Raw genomic sequence first — 14,629 nt, forward strand, 5'->3', positions numbered from 1 at the left:
CTGCTGGGTGCCAGGGAAGCCTCTCTCTGTCCCACAGCCTCGAAGCTGCCTTGGAGCTGCTGCCCGGAAACCAGCCCCACCAGGCAGATGATGATGAGCCCTTTCGATGCTGAGAGGAACCTTCCAGCAGGAGCCAACTCAGCCATGGCCCTGGGGACACAGCAGATGGTGAAACTGCAGTTTCTTCCCAACACTGAGGCAACTCCCTCACCTTTAATTTGGAGGAGTCCTGACCAAACTGGAGCCATGATGTCATGGAGTGCAAACAGCCCCATAGCATCCTCCACCTGTGAGCGGGTCGAGGCCACCCACACTGCCAGCTGACACAGCTCCAGCCCACACCTGGGATTTGGGGCAGCCCTTGAGAACCTTCTTATATCAACCTTCCTGCTGTTGGACCTGAGGTTTTTCCGAGCAGACTGCAGCCTGCCTGGTGCATCTCAGCAGTCGCTCGGTTACCCTGTCCTGGGGACACTCAGCTGGACCCACCTGAACTGCTACCAGGTGGTCACATGGGGGGCACCAGAGCCCAGTAAACTATGTGAACCTGTCCCCTCTGAGCATTCATGTCCTGGTCTGCAGAATGGGGACAGCAGCAGTTCGTACTAGGAAGAACTTGTGCCTGGCTTGATAAACAGCTACACCTGCTACTGTGGGACAAGACCGGTGACAAAGTAGCTGCTTATCTCAAGGAGTTAGGGGAAAACACTCATGGAGTCTGCTCCAAGCTCCAGCACATAGTAGGTGCTCAAGAAACCTGGTGCTTGGGATCACCACATTCTCCATGCTTTCCCAAATCCTCCCCCAGTGAAGGTGTCCATGTTCCCCTAGGGTCAGGCTCTTATCTGTCCCTGGTCCAGTTGGGCTCCTCCCTCTGACTGCCACACACTCTTCATCGCTTCTCTTTCTTCTGTAAGGTCTTCCATCATGGCCAGAGGAAGCCCTCTGGAGCTCCCTGCAGCTAGAGTGCACCTCCATGAGGTGCCCACCTTCCCACTGGCCATTGCCCGCCTCCACCGTCTGACCATCCTCCTTCAAGAGAGGCACACCATTTTCTTTGGTTTGTTTTTTGTTTTTATTTGTTCTTTTTAGCTGTACACAACAGTAGAGTCTATTTTGACATGTTCTACACACATGGAGTGTAACTTAGTCTATTAAGATCCCACTCTTGTAGTTGCATGTGATGTGGTTTCACTGGTCACATGTTCAAATACAAATACAGGCCAGTGATGCCAGTTCATTCCACTGCCTCTTCTAGTCCCATCCCCATCCCTTCCCTTCAGTCCCCTCTGTCTAATCCAGTGAACTTCTGTTCTCCCTCTTTTTTGTGACTCAGAATCCATATATCAGAGACAATAATCAGCCTTTGGTTTTGGGGGATTGGCTTCTTTCACTTAGCATGACAGTCTCCAGTTCCATCCATTCACCAGAAAATGCCAGAAATTTCATTCTTCTTTAAGGATGAGTAATATTCCATTTCTTCATCCACTCATCTGTTGAAGGATACCTAGGTTGGTTCCACAGCTTTGCTATTGTGAATTGAGCTGCTACACACACTGACGTATCCAAGCTCGTTGGAGTAACCAACCTTCACCTTCCTCCTGTCAATCACAGAGCACTGCCCATGTTCCAACTCCCTTAGCCAGTGACTCCCCCCCTCACCTGGGTACATTCCCTCCCCTAATTAAGGGGCTAAGCAAACCAAAGTCAGTATGGTTTGTTCCCAAATCTACTTATATCAGTGGTTAGCATAATTTGATCACTTAATTAAACTTTAGGGTGACCAATGACTTGTGAGTGTGTAAGGAAAATCTGTCATTCCCACAAAAATTAAACTGAATTCTTAAAAAGACACTATAACAATGAGTTGCTTCAAAATCAAACTACATAAGCATATCCCAATGTCTATTTGTCTGTCTGTCTTGATATACGCAAGAAACTGTAAGAGGTGAGCTGGAGATTGAGAAAATTCAGCATTCAGGTGTTTTTCAAACACTTTAAATTCTTAGCTGGTCATGGTGGCACACACCTGTCATCCAGTGGCTCAGGAGGTTGAGGCAGGAGGATCACAAGTTGAATGAAGGCCAGCCTCAGCACTTAGTGAGGCCTTAAGCAACTTAGCAACACCCTGCCTCAAAATAAAAAATAAAAAGGGTGGGGATGCAGCTCTGTGGTTAAGTGTCCCTGGGTTCAATCTCCAGCACCCCTTTTCCCCCCAAAATGCAACACTTTAAGTTCTTGCCCTGCTGAGAAGAAATCAAACCCAAGACACTGGGAATGAGCCAGGTGTGTTTTGACTGTGGGTTTCTTTGGGAAAGACGGGCCAGAAGTGAACTCCGGGCACTGAAGCTGAATTCAGATAGGAACCTGGCCTGGCCTCAGGAGCCTGGTGAACCTACAGTACATTTCTGTGCCTTCATTGCACACATATTATTATTTCATTTTGTGTGTCACCAAAGTCCAGGGACAACAGGAAGCTGGGAAAGGCATTAGCATTGCCTGTCCCAGGCAGAATGGCTAATTGCTCAGTCCTTAAAGAGCCCTATTTACTGATCAATATGAAAAGAAAACCAACCTAACAGAAAAATAGGCAGAGGAACACTAATGTAGTTAACAGAAAAGAAAATACCAATAGATCCTGAATGGCGGAGAAGCAAGGCTCCCTCCTTCGTGTTTGAGAAAATAAATGCTAACAAATCCTCCGGGGAGACGCGGTTTTCACCTGTGGAACTGGCAGATTCAAAAGCTCCAAGGTGCTCCCAGGGGGCAGAGGTCGCAGCAGATTCCTGATGGGGTGGGTGGCCATGGCTGTGGCAGCTGCCCCTGTCCCCACCATGTAACCCAGTCCTTATACCTCAAGGATCTAGGCCACAGACGATGTCCCACAGATGATGTCCCACACAGTTCAAATGTCCTGCACAAGGGGTTTGACAGCAGCATTGACTGTCAGGGCAGATGCAAACAAAGAGCCGCCAATGGGCTCTGGAGGGAAAGCAGGTCCCTGCATGGGTGACTGGCTGGCCTTAACCAGGATGAGGCCTTCAGGGTGGACTTGACCCCACCTCTGAGATGCATCCTGAAGAGCAAAGCGGACACACCTGGGGTCTCTGCTGGGCAAATCCCCGTGGAGAGCTGCTTGCTCCCATGTGCACAGGCCCATTAGGTGGATCACCACCAGGGGCTTTCCTGACCCTGGGGAAGGGAACTGTGACCAGGACACAGAGAAGGTACAGGGACAAGGGGCCTCTCCTTCCTGCTTCCTTCCTCCTTCCCCACCTTCCTTCCCTTTCCTGACCCCACCTTCCCTCCTTATCAGTAAACAGCAAAATACCTTCCCTGCTCCTGCCCCAGCTTCTCTGGGTTCTCCCCAAAATGGTCCCTGGAGTTTCAGAAAGACAGATGCAGCATCAGGTCCATCCCACCACCCCGCATGTCATGGAAGAGAGCCCTGGCTCCTGGCCCTTCTGCCTGGAAGACCCTGTGAAAGCCCCCAGACCAGGCAGGGCTGGGGGCAAGGGGCTGGGTGCACTTAAAAATCACAGTGGCGAATGGATCATCTTGACAGAAGTGCAATGTTTTGTGACAGCCCAAATATGCATTTCATTCTTGAGAGACAGGCCCAAGGAACTGGTTGGAAATATTAAATTAAGCAGTGTAACTGCTGAGAATAATTGGGTTTTCTGCCCTGTGTCCTGCAATTTTTTGTGCTGTTGGAGGCAGCTGGGTGGTTCTGTGTGACCGAAGAATGGGAGAGGCTCCCAGGCGGCTCCTGGGGTCTGGAGGCCAGGTGTAACTTGACCCCTGTTGAGATGGGTCAGGCTCCTGGCACAAATCCTCTGAGTCTCAAGTTTCCAGCTCAAAATGAGGGCAGACACTGTGTGCTTTGGTGCCTCCATGCCCCCATTTCATGGATGGGGAAACTGAGTTCTGAGAGATGTCTTAGCAGGTGAGTGGCAGATCCAAGGTTACAGAACAACACCTCAAGCGTCTCCCCACCTTCTCACCCTCCTCTGAAACCACAGAACCCTGAGCCATTTCTGCTGGTGTCATGACCCAAAGGACACAGGTTCCAGGGCCAGAGAGAAACAAGTACAGATGAATGAGCACAGGTCTCTACTGCCAGGAGCCTCCATTTCCCGAAAAAATGGAGTCCATGTGCTCACATCTGAAGGAATGGCATGACATAACTCAGGCACTCAACCATGGAGTCACCTCCCCATCCCTATTTTGTATTTATTTAGTGACAGGTTCTCACTGAGTTTCTTAGGCCTCACTGTTGTTGAGGCTGGCCTTGAACTTGCGATCCTCCTGTCTCAGCCTCCCTAGCTGCTGGGAAGACAGGCATGCACCACCGCACCCAGCTTGCCATGAGATTTCGATACAGTTGCTGCGCACTGGGTTCCTGAAGAAGGCTGTTCAATTGAAGTCTGACTCAGCTGGTCCATGGCCAGACCTGCAGCTCTTCCAATTTTGTAGGGAACATGTGTTTCTAAGTCAATGAGCCATGGCTGAGCCAGGGCTCACTATACAGCAGGCACTCCCTTCAAGCTCTCTGCCTTTGTTCTGATACTTCTTCCAGGAACTGACCCTGCCCACGTTTCTCAGCAAGACAGAAGCGGAGGCGGGGAGTGGGGGGGCTCTTGGCCGACACATCTGATCTGGCCTATGGAGGTGTGAACACCAAATTCAACCTTGAGTGCTCTGGGTCCCCACCTGATGGCAATGACCATGCCAGCAGTGGAGGGGGTGAGGCATGGCCAAGAACTCAGCAGGCTCACAGCTGCATGCCACCCAGCTCAGTGGGGAAAAATAGCTCTGCATTTGCGTGTTTTCTGGCAGTTGGTCCAGAAGTCTATGCCAGTTAGTCTCAGCATACACTGGCCTCTTGGATGTCAGGGGAATTTCTTTTTAGAATCCAGCCTCAGGAAAACATTCCTGGGCATTCAGACATCAGGCTAGAGGATAGGCACCTTCCTTCTGTCCCTGGACCACCTCTGAGATCTCCCACTCTCCACAACTGAGAATGTCATGGGAAAGCTGAGAGGGTGGTTTCTTTGCTGTGTGTCCTTAGGCCAGACATCATCCCTCTCTGAGCCTCAGTTTTATCATCTGTAAACTATGTGCCATCTTTCACTGTGGAGCGTGGGGTTTGCTATATGGCGTCTGGAGCTTCCAACAGATTTGATAGCAGCCACCGTCATTTCCTAGCTGTTCACATTCTTGGACTGCAGGGTCCATGGTGATGTCAAGTTTGTGACCCGTTCTGAGAATTCAGCAGGAAAAAAAAAAAAAAAAAAAAAAAAAAAAAAACCTGGGTCATCTTTAGGTCGGGGTGGGGCACCAGGCAGGAGCTCAACAAATGCAATTATTTGTGAACATGAAAAAAATTCATCTCTCAGGTCGATTATTGAACTTTGAGTATGATTGACATCTATCCCCAACTCCTGCTTCTGTGTTAGCAGCTTTTACAAGGAGTTACTGAGGCTGGTGATGATGGTGGTGATGACGGTGAGGGTGATGTTGCCGACAGCACTGATATTAACTTATCCAAAGTTACTGGTGAGTTCTGCACCAGGGCAGTAAATCCATTACTTCTTGTTACCACATTTAATCCTCACTGCAGTGGTGACAGATTGATGATCACAGAGAACAGGATTGGTCACCCTTTTACCAACGAGGATACTAAGGCAGGAAAGCCTCACATGCTGGAGGTCACATGGAGCATTGGTTAGCTAGGAAGCATGACGCGGCATTGGGAATGGCCACAGACATCCCGATGGCAAACACCAAGTGGTGACTTCCCACTCGCCATCTGGGTGTCAGTGGAGGCTGACCTTGACTTGGCTCAGCTCCAGGTCTGCTCCACAGGTCTCCTGTCCCCTGAGGACCAGCAGGTTTCTTGGGCTGACATCTCCTGGGGCAATGCAGGTCACATGGGCAGTCACAGAGTGGAGAGGTGGCATAGGGCTCTTCCCCGGTGAAGGGGTGGAGGTGTCACCCAAGGACTGGGGGTCTAAAGCTGGGACAGTAATTTAGTACTCCACAGCAGGTGGGGTGGGTGGAGGGGTGAGGCAGCCAATTCAGCACCTGGCTGTCTTAGCTGCCATGTCACAAGTCCCTCTAACTCTTCAGAGCACTGAGAAAACACAAATGAAATGCTGACCTCTAGCTGGACCAATGCAGGACTCATGTGAGGCCATTTGGCACCCTTTAGAAGAGGACGACATATTAGAATAGAAGAGTGTCTGCTTTGCTTTCCTTTCAGGAAGTCCAGGAAAGCAGTGCCATTTACCACCCCTCTGTCCATCCACCTACCCATCCACCCATCACTCCACCTGTTCATCCATTCATCTACCTATCCATTCCATTCTTCCTCCCTCTCTCCCTTCCTTCCTTGCACCCAAACATCCAACCATTCACTCCTTCATCCATTCATCTATTTTTTTTTCTTTTTCTTCCTTCCTTCCATTCATTCATCCTTCTGTACACTCACCTATCCATCCATCCACCCACCTATCCATCCATTCATCTACCTGTTCATCTGTTCATCTACCTATCCACTCACCTATTATTTCTTCCTTCCATCTATCTTTCTATCCATCCATCCATCCATCCATCCTCCCATCCACCCATCAACCCACCCATGCATCCATCCACCCATCAACCCACCCATCTATCTGTTCATCCATTCATCCACTCACCCATCCATCAACCTATCTATCCATCCACCCACCCATCCGTCCATACATCTACCCACCCATCCATCCATCCATCCACCCACCTATCCATGTACTCATCCACCCATCAATCAACGTATTCATCCATCCATCCATCCAATAAATGCCTATTGAGCTCCTACTATGTGCCAGTCACTGTGCCGCAGGCACACACATGACCTCTGCCCTTTAGGTGCTCACAGTTTATCAGAAGCAGATTCTTTAAATAATCACCCAAATAAGTACAAAATTCTGGTGGAGACAACTGACCTGGAGAAGAGGCACAGGGTGTGGTGAGCATTTAAGAAGCAGGGCTGACCTAAGCAGAGTCGTGGGTGGCATTTGTGGAAGGATCCAAAGGGCAGACAGGAGAAGAGGGTGAAGGGAGAAGCAAGAGCCTCCAGAGCAGTGGGGACCCTGGAGGTGGAGGTGGGGAGAGGAGGGAGCTGCCAAGAGGTTGCATTGGGGAGAAAAGCCATTCCTCCTTCCTGCCTGCCCCAGTGATGCCAGCTTCCCCTTCCGCTCTTCCTAGGAAGGAGGAAGGAAGCTCTGTTCTCTTGGGCTGAGCTCTGCATCATAGATGGAGCCTGGTTCTGAATTGCATTCAGTAGGTGGTGGGAGGCTTGCCTTAGAAGGTGTTGCACAACACTGTGGCTTCGTAGCCCTCTCTGTTCCACTACGGAGACCCCGTAGTCGGATGCTCCATCAGGGCAGAAGCCTGCTCTGCTTACCTGGCCACTGTGGCCAATGCCAGGAGCTACTGGGAGCTCAGGAGGCTCCCAATTCAGAGATGGTTCCTTTGGAGTCATGGATGTGGGGACAGAGTGCTCACCTGGTGTGTGTGAGGTCCTGGGTTTGGTAGCGTTGGAGAAACAAAAACAAAAGGGAGAGAGAGAGAGAGAGAGAGAGAGAGAGAGAGAGAGAGAGAGAGAGAGAGAAAGGAAGGGAGGGCAGGAAGGAAGCGAGAGAGGGAGGCAATCCAGCCTGCAGCCAAATGATCACAGGCCACATCACACATGCTGTCTATGCACAAGCCTGGGCAGAGGACCTGCTGTGTCCCAGATTCATGCCCGGGCTGGCTTGCCAGAGCACAACACAAACCCGGTGTCCAGGATGCCCACAGAGGGGGCGGGCAGGTACCATGAGGTCCCACACTGGAGGGGGACAGCCTCAGGGACGTCTGCATGAGGCTCTCTGGGAGCTTGGGAGAGGAGACGCCTGCTCTCCAGGGAGGAGAGACTCTGAGGAGACTTGTGAGCGTTGGCAAGTCTGCTGTGAGAGGACCTCATGGCAGTCACACAGGCACCGAGGCACAGCCCCTGGCGGGGTGAGAGGAGACCCAGTCTGACCCCCCAGCTGGGTCCCCTGGGTCCCTGCACACAGCCAAGCCTACCAAATAAACATGGCCACTTGGAGCATCCTCATCCTTCCACAGAGACTTGGCTCTATATTTTTCAGAAACTAATGGAGAAAGCAGTGCAGGCTACACACACATCCTTGTTAAGACCCAAAGCTGCTGTGCTCTCCCCTGGGCCCTAAATAGTCCTCAGTGCCTGACCTGGAACATTCTGCTGCATTCCTGGTGGCAGGAAGCAGGAAGAGACTTGTTGGGTCAGGAGTTTGGTTTCCAACCCTGTTCCCACTGCTGGTGACAGTGTAGCCTTGAGTGGACATTGGCCTCTCTGGGTCCTACTTGACCCTTTATGTAGCAAATGAAGTTCTTCCCAAAGACCTCATCTGCTCTTCCAATGGAAATTTTCTTATTTGAGTCTATTTTCTTGTTTCCTATCTCTTCTTTCTTCTCAGTGAGCAGACAGCTCAAGAGGAGACCTTGGGCACACAAATTTGTAATCCAGGTTAATGAGTTCCCCATACTGCACTAACCACAGGGACCAGAAATGGACTCCTGTCTAAGGCCCAGCTCCAGTTACAGCTGCCTTCAAATTGCCCTTCGAACTCTTTCATTTATTCATTCACTCATGCATCCATTCGTTCATAGATTCCTTCATCCCCTCAGGCACCAATTCATTCATTCATTTGCTCATTCATCAATTCATTTATCCATCCATCCATTGATTCCTTGATCCAGTCATTCATTCATCAATTCATTCGTTCATTCATTCTTCACTCACAGATTGTTCTCTGCAGGTTTGACATTGAAGATACAAAATAAGGACACATCCCTTTCCCTTTTCCTAAAGCTGTCTTGTCTCCCACCTCAAAGGGAAATTTCCACCTTCTTCTTCATTTTATTATAGAGTCATTTATTTATTATTTTTTGGTTCTCAAAGCCCAAAGCCTTTCAGTTTAGCAGATGTGCCTGAGAACCTCCCCAAACATGGTTGAGTGTGACACTGACAGAAATAGTTTATGATCAATTCCAAGGGCCCCACTGATATTTTTTTAATAAGATGCTGCTGCAGAGCCACAGTAAAGTATAACATTGCGATTCCACAAAGTACCTGCTGTTGAGTGAGCGCCTGCCCCGCCTCCCTTCCTCCGGACTTGAAAGGGCCTACACACTTTGGGGATTGTCTACTGGTGCCAGCGGACCCCTGGGTGTGACTACAGCAGCTTAAAGACTATTTTTTGTAGGGGGGCCTTGTTCAGGTGTGCAGGAGTGAGGTTTCTCCAGGTGTGGTCGGAGCACCCGCAGGAGAGGAAGCTCTGCAGTGGGCCCGGGAATCTGCAATTACACAAGCACAGGAGACATTTTTATGCCCTTTGAAGTATGAGTCGTCTCCTATCATTTGAAAGGAAGGAGAGAGGTGGGAAAGGAAATATTAAAATTCCACATTTGCACAGCCTAGTTAATTAGCTTCAGAGTTAGGAAATACCATGTTTTTGGCAAAGGCAACTGTATCCTTTTTAGTGCTTTTTCCAAGTAGCTTGGTACTTACCAAGAGGTGTTTTTTGTTTTTTTGTTTTGTTTGTGTTTTTTTGGGGGGGGATACTAGGGACTGAACTCAGGGACATCGACCACTGAGCCACATCCCCAGCCCTATTTTGTGTTTTATTTAGAAACAGGGTCTCACTGAGTTGCTTAGGGCCTTGCTTTTGCTGAGGCTGGCTTTGAACTCAAGATCCTCCTTCCTTAGTCTCCCAAGACCCTAAATGACAGGCGTGCAGCCCTGCGCCTGGTTGAGAGGGTTTTGGACTATGTCTCTCACCCCTCCTCTATCTCCACTTGACCAACCGGAGAGCACCCCTTCCTACATTACATTATCCCTCAAACATGCCATGACTGCCAGCCTTTCTTCCCATTCACCCCTTTTCCCAGGATGTCACATCTAATCCCTGAACCTATCCTCAAACTCTCCCACATTCCTCAAAACCCAGCTCAAATCTCCTGCTCCAAGTTACTCTCTCCTACTTCCTGCTTCTACAGTCGGACAGTTCACATCCTCTGGCTCTGTGAATTGCCAAATACCAGAAGCCCACTGAGCATGGGGATGTTGAGGTCCTAGCGTTTGCACATGTAGGGAGGACCTAACCCCCAAGGCAGATACTCAAGTCACAGTGCAGGGCTAAAATCCACATGCCCATTTGACAGAACTGGATCAGCCAGCAAACCAGAGACCCCTGGACACGGGAGAGAAGGCACTTTGCCAGGAGGGGAAGGCCCCTGGTGAGGCAGAGCACAGCCCTCTGCCAACTGCCACCCCTACTTCAAATCCTGGCTCGACTGCTCAATGGCTGTGTGGCTTTGCGGAAGTCACCTAACCTCTCTGAGCCACCATTTCCTTACAAAACTTTCACATGGCAGCTGTGTCTCAGTGGAGGGAATATTTCTGACAGTGTCATCTTCCCTTTACCTCTATTTACTTATATTTTGTTAGTATATATATTATTTCCTCTATGATTTTCCTGGTCTTGGGATTCCAGTACTGTTGAGACCTCTAAATTCCATCTCTGATCTGAAAACCCCCACTAAGCGGTTCCTCTTTCTCAACTTCATATATTTTCTCAAGTGAGCTCTCTGCTAAAATTCATTTCCCTCCCAATCTCCAACTTGACACATCATCCTGATCATGCTCTATTATGTATGGCCACACAATGTGACATGACTCGGGCTACTGCTGATGGATATGGTGCCTGTCAGCAAATAGAATGGCACCCAATTTTCTAAAGAGCATTGTTACAGAAACAAACATGTATTGATTTATTTCTGAAGAATGAGCCCTCTCCTACTTTTACAAGTGCTGTAATTAGTGGGCAGAATTACCCTTCTGGGGCCAGAACTCATAGGCCAAGCAGCAAGGCAAGGTGGAGGGACAAGAGGGGTGCAGAGAAAGGCAGGTGGGAAGACAGTGACTCTGACACCAGCCAGTCAGATTCAGCTCAGGAAACACGGAGGTTTCATATATAAATGATCCCTCCTTCTCTCCAAACTTCCTCTCTTTTCTATTCTGCTCCTTTTACTCATCCATCCCTCTATCCACCATCTGTCCTTCAATCCATCCATTCATCCATCCACCCATCCATCTATCCATCCATCCATCCATCCATCCACCTATCCACCCATCCATCCATCCACGATCCATCCATCCACCCACCCATCCACCCACCCACCCATCCATCCTTCAATCCATCCATTCATCCATCCACCATCCATCTATCCACCCAACCATCCACTCATCTACCCATCCATCTGTCCACCCACCCACCCATTGACCCATCCATCCATCTATCCATCCATCCATCCATCATCCATCCACCCATCCAGTCATCCATCCATCCATCCCTCCATCTATCCATCCACCCATCCATCTATCCATCCATCCATCCATCCATCCATCCACCCACCCATCCATCCATTCATCCATCCATCCATCCCTCCATCTATCCATCCACCCATCCATCTATCCATCCATCCATCCACCCACCCACCCATCCACACATCCATCTATCCATCCATCCATCCCCCCACCCATCCTCCCATCCATCCACCATCTGTCACCCATCCATCTATACATATACCCATTGTATATTTTCCTTCTTCCTCTTTTTTCCATCCATCCATCATCCATTATTTCCTTCCATCTATTTATCTGTTACCCACTCATTCATATTCCTTTCTCTCCTCTCTCTCTCCCTTTTCCATTTTGTGTCTCATTCCTTCTCTTTTCCATTCACCAATTTGGACAGCCGTTCTCCCCATGCTGTGGAAGGAATGACTGGAAGAGGATGGGGTTCAAATCCCAGTCCTGCTGTGTGACCTTGGGGAAATCACCCCCCCACCGACATTTTGTCTCCTTCCCTCTCCCTCTTGACCTTCCCTTGCCTATTTTCATGGCTCTTTTCCTCGTGGCCAGGGAGCAGCTGTTTACATTCCTTTCCCTCTGTGCAGAAAGTCCCAGAGATGGGCTTATGGTTCCTGCTGCCGCCCCTCCTCTCTGGACTGTCCAAATGCCTCCCGACCACTTCTCCCAAGTAGCGCCCCATCTCTTTCCATCCCCTAAACTGGCTTTGTAACTGATGACCCATCTGCTCTCCTACACATCACTTAAAAAGTATGTCACTGAGGCAATGTCCACTCCATAGGATGGGGATCTTGGCCTCTTCTACTCACAGCCATGGCCATGCTGTCTAGCAGAGGGTTCCCTGCACAGAGGGCACTCAGACACATCTTGGATGCATGACTCCTAAGTAGCAGCCCTAGACATGGGTGCAGGTGGCTCGTTTGCTGGTGATTCCAGGAAAACTGAACAGAGATGGGGGGGTTGGGGGTCAGCTTCAGGATGGTGGGCATGGTCATGCTGTGAACATGGCTTTGATTCCCCTGGGTACTTGCAAAAATGTCCCTCCAAGGACCTGTGGGTGGAGAGCTGGACCTGGACTCCTGGCCCCCTTTGTTGAGGGTTGACCTTGGGGCTGATCTCCTCTACCCGGGCAGGAAGCCAAACGTCTACCTGGAATTGTCCACCCTAGGTGTGGTTGAGGTTCCATAGGTGTGACAGCACAGATTTTTCCTGACCCCACTGTGCTACTGTGGGAGACCTTCCCTGAGCATCTATAGTTCTGGGGCCAGTGAATAATGGGATGAAATATTTAACTTTGCACTAGGCAGCAATTTTACCTTGGGTTAAGAATTTCATAAGTTTCAGGCAAATTGAACTTGATAAATATATCCTTCAGGAAAAGCTTTTAACTTCTGCGCAAATGTCACCTATGCTTGATTTGGGGACTCTGAACTGAGCACTGTTTTCCACTTGACATTCTCTCTTCTCTTAGAGAACTGAAAACCCAAGAAACACTGCAGGACAGGACCTTCCCTTCACAGGAATTTCTTCCTTTAGTGCTGGGTTGATACAACCAGTGAAAATGGTCTGCACCCTGATCTCTCACTGCTTAGGAAAACTAGACAAAAAGGAAGGAGGGACTTCACTGCTGGCATTCATCTGGAGAGCCTCCCAGGCCCAGTTTCCTGCTGGGAATGGTGATTAGGCTGTGGTGTAAGGAACTCTTTCTCCTAAATGTCTAGGGCCTACTCTATACATGGCAATGGAGGTGATTCATAACTGCAAAAGAAACCCTCCTCTTGGAGAATATTTCTCTACTGCTGGACTCAGATCCTCAAAATCCAAAATCCCACCCATGTTGGGCACTGCTATGTATATTTGGCACTGAAGGCACACAGAACTTTCTAGAAGTTTAACTGGTTTCATTTGCTCTGTCCTGTCCAAAGCAGCCCCCTCCTTAGTCCCCAGCATCTGAATAATTGCAGAATGGACATCTCTTCTCTATTTTCACTACCTCTATTCAGACAGTGAAAGGGCTCTGGGAAACACAATGATTTAATCCACTGGGACAATGATTCCAATTTCCCAATCTAGCTTCTGAAATGTATTCCTTGGCCCCAGGCATGGAGTTGTCCCCTAGCCTTCTGACCAGTTTCTGTCTGCTGGGGAAAATTGCATGTCGCCCCAAGGACATGAACTGCTATTACAGCATCTTTCTCTCTGCTGTTTCCCGTGACCACTCTTAAATCTAGACATGGTACCAGTCCCCTGGTCAGCAGGTCTACTCTGTGGAAATACAGCGTGGGGCATGTGTGCATCATGGAAGCTGAGGAGAGAACTGTGAGGATCCTTCTGGCACAGGCTCAGTCACTTGTCCGCCAGTGAGTAGCTAGGAGTGACTTTTGTCTTCTGAAGACATGATCAGGAAGCTTACCTCAGCTCTCACACCCTCTTCCTGTGTCCCACTCTTCCTCCCTATGACCTAGTTCTCTCCCCCGACCTGCCAGGCTGCCAGCCCTCACCATGCACCCCAGTGCAAGCCCTTCCCATCTGACTTCTGCCCCACTACTTTCCCTCCTCTGCATAATAAGTTTCCTGCCTGGAAGGGATCCATGCTCAGCTCTTCCTCTTACTCCAAGACCACCTACTCCTCACACCCCTGTTCATCTGGCTTCCCTTTCCTGTCACTCCCAAATCTTCACCCCCTCTCCTCCTTCCAGCCCTCACTTCTGGTTCCCCATTCTCCAGCCTCACTCATTTTCCAGCCTCCCCAACCAGGTGGCATGCAGAACGATTCTCCCCAGGGGAGATGGTCTCCCTACTGTGGGTGCAGGTCACAGTTCCTGGGACTGATTGTCTTCCCAGCTGCCTGAACAGGTGGACACAGGGAACACAGGGGGATGGCACTCCAACACTCAACCTCCAGCATTTCTGAGGTCAGTTTCAAGACCCCTGGTTCCACAAAAAGATCCTGCTTGTCCTACTACTATCTGTGCTTCCCCTTCATTCTCTCTTAGTAAGATTGCAGAAATAGCTTCACCATGTCCTTTTTCCAGAGAGTTCATTCCTCCCCTCTCATACAGGAGCAGCAGGCATTGAGGCTAGGTGCTCTAGAACAGTTGGCTGTACCCAGGGACCTGCAGAAGCATTCATGCAGCCAATGTGTTCAAA

The sequence above is a fragment of the Sciurus carolinensis genome, unplaced genomic scaffold (genome assembly GCF_902686445.1).
Source record: "Sciurus carolinensis unplaced genomic scaffold, mSciCar1.2, whole genome shotgun sequence".
Taxonomy (NCBI): Eukaryota; Metazoa; Chordata; class Mammalia; order Rodentia; family Sciuridae; genus Sciurus; species Sciurus carolinensis.